Source organism: Gadus chalcogrammus, chromosome 14 (genome assembly GCF_026213295.1).
Source record: "Gadus chalcogrammus isolate NIFS_2021 chromosome 14, NIFS_Gcha_1.0, whole genome shotgun sequence".
Taxonomy (NCBI): Eukaryota; Metazoa; Chordata; class Actinopteri; order Gadiformes; family Gadidae; genus Gadus; species Gadus chalcogrammus.
The window spans coordinates 19,762,577-19,772,960 of NC_079425.1; positions in this window are offsets into that span (position 1 = coordinate 19,762,577).

Genomic DNA, 10,384 nt, shown 5'->3' on the forward strand with positions numbered 1-10,384 from the left:
GAATCTGCTGCCTCAGCCCACCATGGACAGGACGGCAAACTGAATTGTGGGAAATAATTGAAAATGGACTCCAGGGACTCTGATGAGGTGTGGATGGATGGATGCTCTGGGCAAAGATACAAGAAATCAGACAAGGACAGGACAATTGTACAAGAGGCAAATAAATAAATCATCTGATGTTTATAAGTGTTCTAATCTCTCATCTCAAGATCAGGGAGACAAAAACACACAAACACACACACACACACACACACATGCACGCACACATACGACTCTACCACTTGAAAGCATATGATTCTTTATGATTGTAAACAAATCCTTTGGGTTCTCAGTGGGTAGAGAAAAATGAGCGAGAGAGAGAGACGTACAGATGCAGATGGAGGGTAAAACCTGATTGGGGGAGGAAGGGAGGGGTATGGGGGCTGAAGATAGGCCAGAGGCGGATATGACACGTCACCATCGCATTGATCGCTCTTCCATTAACTCTCCAGCCGGTGGGCAGAGGGGGACTTGTTGGACGGACGACGCAGCGGACAGACAGAACAAAGCATTCTCCAAAGACAAATGAGCATCCTACATAAATAGCTCTGAGAACTGATGATAAACAAAGGTTACCACGCAATGGGTCTAGGTTATCAATGTCTTCTAAAATGACTTCTACTATAGTGCATTACATTTAATTGTAAAATCCAACTTGAGAAATGGGAATATCTTAGGAACACTTTGCATCCCTTACACAATGACGTAGCTTATACTACTTAGTATACTAAATACTATACTTAATCTATTATTTAGTTTACTAAGACTACTCAAGCTACCATTTACTGTGGTTGGTTCCTAATAAGTAAAGAAAAGCAGTACCAGGCTTGTAAAACAGAGAGGCCACCATGCTGTCAAAGCAAACACGACAACACATTGTCCCTTTGTCAATACTAGTTTTTACCGTGTCATTGGGAGTGACATGTGAAGAGATTATATAAAGGAGGACCACTGTGAATAAATCCAATGCTAGCGCAACCAACCGAACACGGAGGATTAAGTCACCACAACAAAAAAATGTTACTTGCATACACACCAAAGACATTTAGTGTGTATGCTTTTAGTTATTATAATATTGCCCGAGGTTAAACAATGTGCTTTCAGTCCTGTCTATCAGCCTGCTCCATTCAGACATGAATAGAGCAGGTATGCTGCCTCAACGCGTCAGTTCTATTATCCCACTCTTGTGGTCATGTGAAATTATTGACTTGTTTTTTTCATTGGGAAGCAGCGAGGGCACCGGAACAACAAAAGTGGCGGACGCATAGCGTCAACCCCCGCTTTGAAGCTAGGTGTTTAGAGTGCCGCGGTGGGTCTATTCATGAAGAAGGGCCCGGACTGACCGGGGCCCTTTGCATGCTGTTCTCAAAGAGACCATTTACGCCTTTCTTCATCGTCCACAGGATTACCAGGGCTGACCATGTGCTTTTGTTGCAGAGAAAAATAATCCATCCGAAAGAGTCCATTTCGTAAATGAGAACACAGTGTTTATAGGGACTATGATGACATTAAAAGAGAATTTAATATAATGTTTCACGTTTGTTTGAACGAGCCCCCTCCCACTCTTCTTATTGGATTTTATTTAAAGGAAAACAAAACCCTTAAATAACTTAGTTTAGATAAAAAGTGATGTAAGGGGTTAGCTGGTACTGCTATGGACTGACCTCCCAAAATCAGATTGTAAAAAGTGGAGAAGGCCAAATCCTGAACAGCAATATAGCTTTGTCCCAAAAAAAAATCTGATTTGGTTGTGTGTGTGTGTGTGTGTGTGTGTGTGTGTGTGTGTGTGTGTGTGTGTGTGTGTGTGTGTGTGTGTGTGTGTGTGTGTGTGTGTGTGTGTGTGTGTGTGTCTGTTTGTATGTGTGTGTGTGTGTGTGTTGGAAGATCTTATATGTAAAAAAAGATTTTAAAACATTTTAAAATGGGGGGTTTGCAGGCCATTCACTTGGCTCCAACTACTGCAGAAGTGCGCTCTGCGTGCTAGGATTACCAATAAGATGATGTACAGCGACCTGGACAGGAGTGAAACAGGACTTTATGCTGAGCATGGCATTGTTGCGTTGGCAGATTCTATTATTTTTCTCCTAAGTTTGTTGGAAGCTAGCCTGGTTTGGCCTCCGAACTTGGTACTACATTAAGTACTATATTCTGTATTAAGGTCCTAAGTGGTGGAATATGATTAGGGATTATTTCTCTGTGTCGCTCCAGCAAGGATGCAGAAGACTGTGTTTGGGTGTTTGACAACTAGACAGAGAATGTGTTTATGTGTATGTGCATGATAGTGAGAGAAAGTGTGTGGTGGGGTTTGCCTGTGTGTGTATGTGTGTTTGTGTGTTTGTTTGTGAGTGTGTGTGTGTGTGTGTGTGTGTGTGTGTGTGTGTGTGTGTGTGTGTGTGTGTGTGCATGTGAGGGTGTGTGAGGGAGATGGATAGAGAGAGGGAGAGTAAGATAGAAAGAGAGACAGGGAAAGAAAGAGATAGAGAAAAGAGCTAGAGAGAGGGTTAGTGATAAAGAAAGAGAGAGAGGTAAAGAGAAAGAGTGATAAATGGAAAACTGGAGTAGAAAGAGAGAGAGATAGAGAGAAAGGTGGGGATGGAGAGAAAGATAGAGAAGAGAAATAGGTAGAGAAGGTGAACGAGAGATTGAGAGAGAGAGAAAGAGAGAGATAAAGAAAGAGAAAGAGATAGAGAGAGGTTGAGTGAAAGAGGAAGATATATAGCAAGGGATGGAGACAGAGGGATGGGCAGAACGAGAAAGGGAGAGTTTAGCACTGCAGATAACTGATAACTGAAAGTCTCTGCTCTATTGAACACCAATCATGTGTGTGTGCTCCCGCGTGTGTGTGTGAGTGTTTGAGTGTGTATCTGTGTGTGTGTGTGTGTGTGTGTGTGTGTGTGTGTGTGTGTGTGTGTGTGTGTGTGTGTGTGTGTGTGTGTGTGTTTGTGTGTGTGTCTGTGTGTCACTTTGAGAGTGTTTCAGTGTGTATGGTTTGCCTGGGAGCTTGATGTTCAAATTGAACAATTTACTGTTTTAAGAAGTTCGGGAAAAGCGCTTGAGTTATGTTTTTTATTTTTTGCTGATCAAGCCTTTCTTACTGAAGGTGAAAATCCCATAATACTTTTGCATGGGTCAGTGTGTGTGTGTGTGTGTGTGTGTGTGTGTGTGTGTGTGTGTGTGTGTGTGTGTGTGCGTGCGTGCGTGCGTGCGTGCGTGCGTGCGTGCGTGCGTGCGTGCGTGCGTGCGTGCGTGCGTGCGTGCGTGCGTGCGTGCGTGTGTGTGAGTGAGTGGGGGTGTGTGGGTGTACGTCTTACAGTAATGAGTCTGCGTGTGTGCCCTAAGCCTCAGTAGCCTTGGCCTGCGGTCCACACTGTGATTCCGCAGTAAAACTCTTAACCCCCATTACCTCTCCTCCTCTGTTCCCCTTCCCTCTGCACTAACGCCCCTCTATCCTCCTCCTATCTCCCCCCACCTCCTCTCCATCTCCACTTCTTTTGCAAAAATGTTCGGCAACCCACCGCTACCACTACTTCTGCAAATGCTTTCTCTGCCAGTATTTATTATTTAGCAATCAATGGCAGCAGCCACTCATCCGAGAGGAGTCGGTGTACAGGTCATTAAGGAGCAGATAGGAAAGAGTAATCTTGTTCAAGGATGTCTCGGGTAGACTGTGGATATTTGGGCTCAAACTAATAACCTTTTGAAAGCAAAAGGACACCATAACCACTAGGTTACCCTGTCCTCTGGCCCTTGTGCTGGGAATTTGGCCCACGTCAATCGTCTCTGTCTAAACTGTTTATGAATGAAGAGTAAAACATACAAACAAACAATAATCCGAGGCTTAACATAGAATCATCCAAGGCCAAAGACCGGAGCTCACCCAGCGTACCTTAAGAGCTCCGCAAGGAGAATGCATTGGCAACAGCAAGGACTTCTTATACAGTAGCACTCAGGATGCAGAGAACAGCTCTGCCCCCCAATAAAACTATTCTATTGGCTAACCAGATGGTGGTAAACTATGGATGAACCTCCTCAGGAGATTCGATCATCTTCATAAAGGGGGTCGTAGCCGTGCCCAATCAGTACGAGCCCTGGCTTCTCGACCTTCCCAAGGGGGTCAAGAAAACAGGCCCATACCAACAAATGGCAGTTAAAGACGCAGAATGTGCAACTTATAACTTTCCTATTACACCCTACCACTACAATAACAGTACTACTACTACCAATAATAATCATAACTAGAAACCAATAGGGATCAAGGCAGATGTCACAGGAACGGAAGAAGAGGCTCCAACGGCCAACGTGGTAAACAATGGGCACTCCCTGTTGATTAAGGAGATGACGAGGATGAGGATGGCGGCAGAGGATGAAGACTGCACCGTCAGCGCCTTTTCTTCCCTCTCGGGGGCTGCGATTGGCTCATTTACCCCCTGACGTACGGAGGGACCATTTAGGCCGTGACGTGAAGAGGGACCACGGGTAATTACGCTCCATCGCCACCGCCTCCGCCCCCAAACATGATTTACTGTCCATGGAAATCCCCGGCGATGCAAGCACATCGTCGACTGGAAAACAAATGATTGGATAAATAGATTTCTCCATCTGTGTGTGGTGATGACCGTGGCCACTGTCTCGGCCGCAGGTAAACGATGACAGAAGACCAGAGACAGAGCAGTAAAATTAAATCCCAATACCCATAGTTTATAGCAAGCCCTCTTTTAACTGCCCCATGAAAAAGCCTTGATTAGCTAGCAAAGGAAACAAATAGAGAGAATGAATAGGAGAGGAGGAGAGAGAGAGAGAGAGAGAGACAAGAGAGAGAGAGAGAGAGAGAGAGAGAGAGAGAGAGAGAGAGAGAGAGAGAGAGAGAGGCAAGAGAGAGAGAGAAATGTAATAAGAGGTATGGATAAAGAAAACTCTTCATTAACGTCCAATTTATCCTTTTACAGAATACTTTTTTTTTAAATGCTAATGACAAGAATAAGTCAAATTAATTACCATTAAATGATGGACCCTGAAGAACTGTATTTATTTAACAAGCATGCCACACATCTTATTTTCACACGCCCAGTCATTGCAACCTTTTTTTTCCTGCAAGATGTTGGCCATATCGGGTTTCAATTGTAACACATTATGATAGCACCACACTCTCACACTTAATTTTAAACACACATTTTGATTGCAGGACACTTTGGATATTTTGCTGAACTCTATGTTTTATTTGAAGTAATAAGGTGGCAGAAGATAAGCTAAGCTTAAAGTTTAGCCTGAAGGCATACCTCATATAGCAGATGCCAACTTTTGTGTATGTTTTTTTGATCATTGATGTTCAATTTGCAATTGACAGAAGGGTCAATCAGTAAATTCTTTACAGATGAAGAACATCAAATGAGCACATCTGTCGCCCATTATACATCGACACAGCGGCTCATTTGCATGAAGTTGAGTCATGCAAGCATTGACAAACAACACTTACTTTCCCTGGTCGACCAGCATCATCGGTAAAGAATACCCCACTGATGGCTTTGTCGCCCTGCAGAGGTGAACGGGCCAAGGAGTCGATACCGAAGAGCATTCTGGGTAAACAGACTCCATATGGACTGAAGCCTCCCGTATCCATTTGGTAATTAATGGTTGGCATGTGATTGACTTTACTGGGGGGGGGGGGGAGGAAAGGTGTCCCGGTGTTGTCCATCAGGGCTAATAGGTTATCCATTCATTCGTGCCATTCCTGCTCTTATTTCAGTTCTTGAGGCTTAGTTTGGCCTGCAGCGGGGCCAGTTCAAGCTGAGCATCACCCTCACACACACGCAGGCGCGCACACACACACATGATGGGTGTTCAACAGAGCAGAGACATTCAGTTATCAGCAACAGATGTCGCCTCAACCTCGCAGCAACGCAGCTTCCGTCTTCTAGGACAGGACAGCATCAGTAGCACAACACCAGACTGGATATGGGGATCAACCCCAGGTCCCTGATGCTGTGCAGAGACACTGCAACCCCTTGCCAGTTGTATGGGGACTTGATGAATAGTGACAGGCAGGACCTGTCGCCTAGGTAACTGCGGCCATCTGGGTGCCAATCATGAAAGCAAAAAAAACACTCCTTCCTGGTCGGCCACTTAAGCACTCGTAAGAGCTACATTAATGGGCTCTTAGAAAAGAGAGTTCCCTGCGCTATTTTAGGAAGCTAACCAAGCTCCACAAAGCATAAACTAATTTATCTCGGTGGCTCACGGTATGGATCACAGGTCACTGTTTTGCACATGAGGCTTTGGTTACAGGCTGCAATTGAAGGCAACTGCAATGCTGGCTGTTATTGGGTTCTGGATGTGTATCTGCTCTTAAGATAGTTCCAGGAATGTTGCAAAAGTAACGGAGTTCAGCTGAAGTGCTATTGGGGTGGTGAGGGGTAATAGGTTGGTGGAGGAGGGTTGATAGGGTGGTGGGTGAGGAGTGATGGGTGGGGTGGATGATGACAACTAGAGGTATTTCAGCCCTCCACCAGATAGACAGGCAGCCAGACAGTTGTCAATGTGGACAGGCGAATGGACAAAGGAACAAATAGTAACGGATGAGCAGACAGACAGACAGACAGACAGACAGACAGACAGACAGACAGACAGACAGACAGACAGACAGACAGACAGACAGACAGACAGACAGACAGACAGACAGACAGACAGACAGACAGACAGACTGACTGATAAAGTAAAGCAGCCAATATGTGGAAACACTTAGATGACAGTTCCACAACTAGACAACGAAGGCATGAGTGACTCGCTAGTGACGTCTCTGGACTGGATAGTCTTGTCTAGGTGTACTTTGACATCGTCTCATAGGGCCACACAATCAGTCAATCAACCTCCATTAACTCTGAAGGCAGCCAACCAATTAGAGTTGAGAGATGGCCAGAGCAAGGAGAGGGCCGGCTCCACAACCTTTTGGGCTTCCCGGTCCGGGCGAAATAATAATACGCTCTGACGCACGCACTATGAATCACACCTGTGGCATTTGGTCAGTAGAGTGGTGGCATTTAGCCACACCATGCTTCATAGAATAAACAAGGGTCAGAAGCTCTAACCCAGGGATACTGGGTTTGTCTAGACACGCCCCAGTGGGAGCATAGGCCATACCAGGGGAAGCTCAGGTAACGCCCCCAGATGAGCTAAGACCACACCCCCGGAAGAGAGGACCTACTAAACTAGCTGCCAATCATATAATCTATGCTGCCTCTTCAGTTCTGGGGTCAACAAACAAAGTGCCATAATAGCCTTCATGTGATGGGGGAAAAATATCACTTATAGCCAGCAAGCGAGACAAAATGTACAGGGTAGATAATTAACAAACAGCTAACAATCAGGACAATATCATATCGTGAAAATGTTACACAAAATCACCTTGTAATGTTGTAAGTATTGAAAATAACCGCAGAGTAAGTGTGTGATAAAAATCGAACGAGGTTTCCTGAGTGAAACCTGTGGAACTGCTTCATCCTGTTCAGAGACTGTCCGTATCCCCATGGTCTTCATAAAAGCTTCATGTTAGAACCACCTTTGTGGAGATTTTCCATTTCTGGGATTCATTACGCACTAATAAAAATAAATAAATACATTCTAAAAAAGATTCTGTTATGATTCCTAGAACTAACCCATAAGGAAGCTACAGGAATAATGCACTCTTTCCAGTTGTTTTTATATACATTTTTTATTATAATTTGCTCATGCAGCTCTTTAATATTTTTATTCTACAAGATTGATAAATAGTTATTTCTTATTTGCCAATAACATCATTTAGCGTTGTTTTTGTATTTCTGAATAGCCTGGTGCTATGAATAACACACCATTGCTATGGACGCTATTTCCATCTGTCGAATCACACAAATAAATATGAGCAGAAGCAATACAATATTTTCTTGATCAATAAAATCATTTATTATTTGTGTCAAATAATTGATTCATTTAGAAAGTTGCCGTATGAGTTGTGCTAAAATGAACAGCGTTAATTTACTTAATAATGATAATAATAATATAACAATATAATGATAGACTAAAGACATTATACCTTACATAGTTACTACAACAAAGTGTCAGCCAAATGCCTTTGAATGTGTTTTATAGACATTCACTCTTGGATTCACTCACATTTGTCAATACAACACAACCAGGCCTGGGTCAAAGTCCAGCATCACCAAAACGAAAAAAACAAAAACCAGGGGTGGGGAGGACTGATAATCATTGTTTTAATTGTTGTTGCTATTCTAAGCGTTTTCAGATAGAACACCAGTTGGGGTTCCGGTATGGCGTCGAGGCGGCTAATGTTGGTCTACTGACGCATGCATGACATCAGCAGTGGGCTCTCTCACATCACAGTAAAATAGAAGGTAGAAAAGCCCCTAGACTCTTCCGTCTTCGTCTCTTCCAAACATTTACCAATGAGAGCAGGGTTCAGAAGTCAATGAATTCTTTTAAGCAGCTCTTGATTGGATCAGCACTCTAAGCACCTGGCCCAACGAGATAAGGCTTCTTTATCTCCATACAAAATGGCTGCCTGATAGGCATTCTGCCTCCGTTTGTCTCTCAGAGAGCAGGACTCTAGAGCTAGAGCTGAGCGATGAGTGATCTGGAGAAGATTTAAAAGTTTCGGGGTACAAGCGGCCATTACAGAAGGTTATCGTACAGCGTGAACCTAGCATGGAGCTTTCTGAACTCTGTTTAATTTATGAGTATGATCACGCACATTCCAAGCTACCATTTTGGTGCTTCTTCACCATTAAAATAAGAATGATAACTGGCGGCTGGATTAATATATATTTGGTTACCAAGTACCAAGATGTCAGACTTCTTAGGAACTTCCCATCACATAATTTGAATTCCATATCGTCTGGTAATGGATAACTATGTGCATCATGCATCATCATGATTTTATATAGATCATATTTAATACATATTTCAAATCAATATATTCATAGCCATAATTCATAATTTTGATTTTGGGCTTAATTGTTCTCGTGACACATAAAAACAACCAACCTGTAAAAACAATCGACAGTTGAATTATATTTCTTGACCTTATGATACAACTGTATCGTAAAGTAGTTGTATGTGCTTTTAAAGTATCATTAATAGTAAAAGGAACAGCAACATAAAGTAAACTTGACACAGAGTCACAGAGTCCAGACAACCTTTACCTTGTTTTGAAAAATGTAAAGGAAAAAATAATAGGCCTTAATATACATCCAACTGGATATCAATATGTGATTCATAGCCTGGGAATATTTTCAAGTCGGGGCAGATGTTCTTCCTGAATTACTGATCATATCTTTATAAGAAAAAAGTCCCGGAGTTGTTTCTTTCTTTTCTTCTTGCGGTTGTTTTGATGTGGCTAAAATTAGCATATGTACATGACTGTTCAGCCATTAGCCATTTCCCCCAGGAAAGTCTTTACGAGTATTTAATTAATGGATTTGATTCATTTAGTTGAGGAAACAGCGTAGTGGATAAGACAATGCCATGGCCGTGCAATGAGGAAATCACTCTTTCAGTGTCACTCTGTCTTACTCATGCTCTCTTTCTTATACTCACATCCACACATACACGCACACACACACAGACACAATATACACACTGTCTCTCTCTCTCTCTCTCTCTCACACACACTCACTCATTCAAACACAAACACGCATACAAAGTCTTTCCCTCTTTCACACACGTACACGTACACACACACACACACACACACACACACACACACACACACACACCTTTCTCACCCACATCTTACTGCCTCTGAATTCTCTCTGCCTCCCTGCGTCCTGTCTTGTGTGTCTTCTCCTCATTTAGACGTTGTGTGTTTTGCGAAACTTGGAACACTTACGCTTACGCTGTCTAGGCTCTGCGGCAGCCGCGTCCCACTCTACCCCACAATGACGGCTAATTGCTCATTTAGCTGGTTGTCTTTCACCTCCAATTGCGAAAAAAAGACAGAATGTGTAATCAATGGCAGGAGACGAGCCATCATGTTGTTGGGCAGGAGGGGGGAAAGCTCTGTGTGTGTGTGTGTGTGTGTGTGTGTGTGTGTGTGTGTGTGTGTGTGTGTGTGTGTGTGTGTGTGTGTGCGTGCGTGCGTGCGTGCGTGCGTGCGTGCGTGCGTGCGTGCGTGCGTGCGTGCGTGCGTGCGTGCGTGCGTGCGTGCGTGCGTGCGTGCGTGCGTGCGTGCGTGCGTGCGTGCGTGCGTGCGTGCGTGTGTGTGTGTGTGTGGGCCTGGAGATGACTATCTGCTTGATGTTCAGAGCTCGTGGCTCGTCTGCTCTCAGTCTTGTTCTCTCTTTGATTTGATTTGATGTCA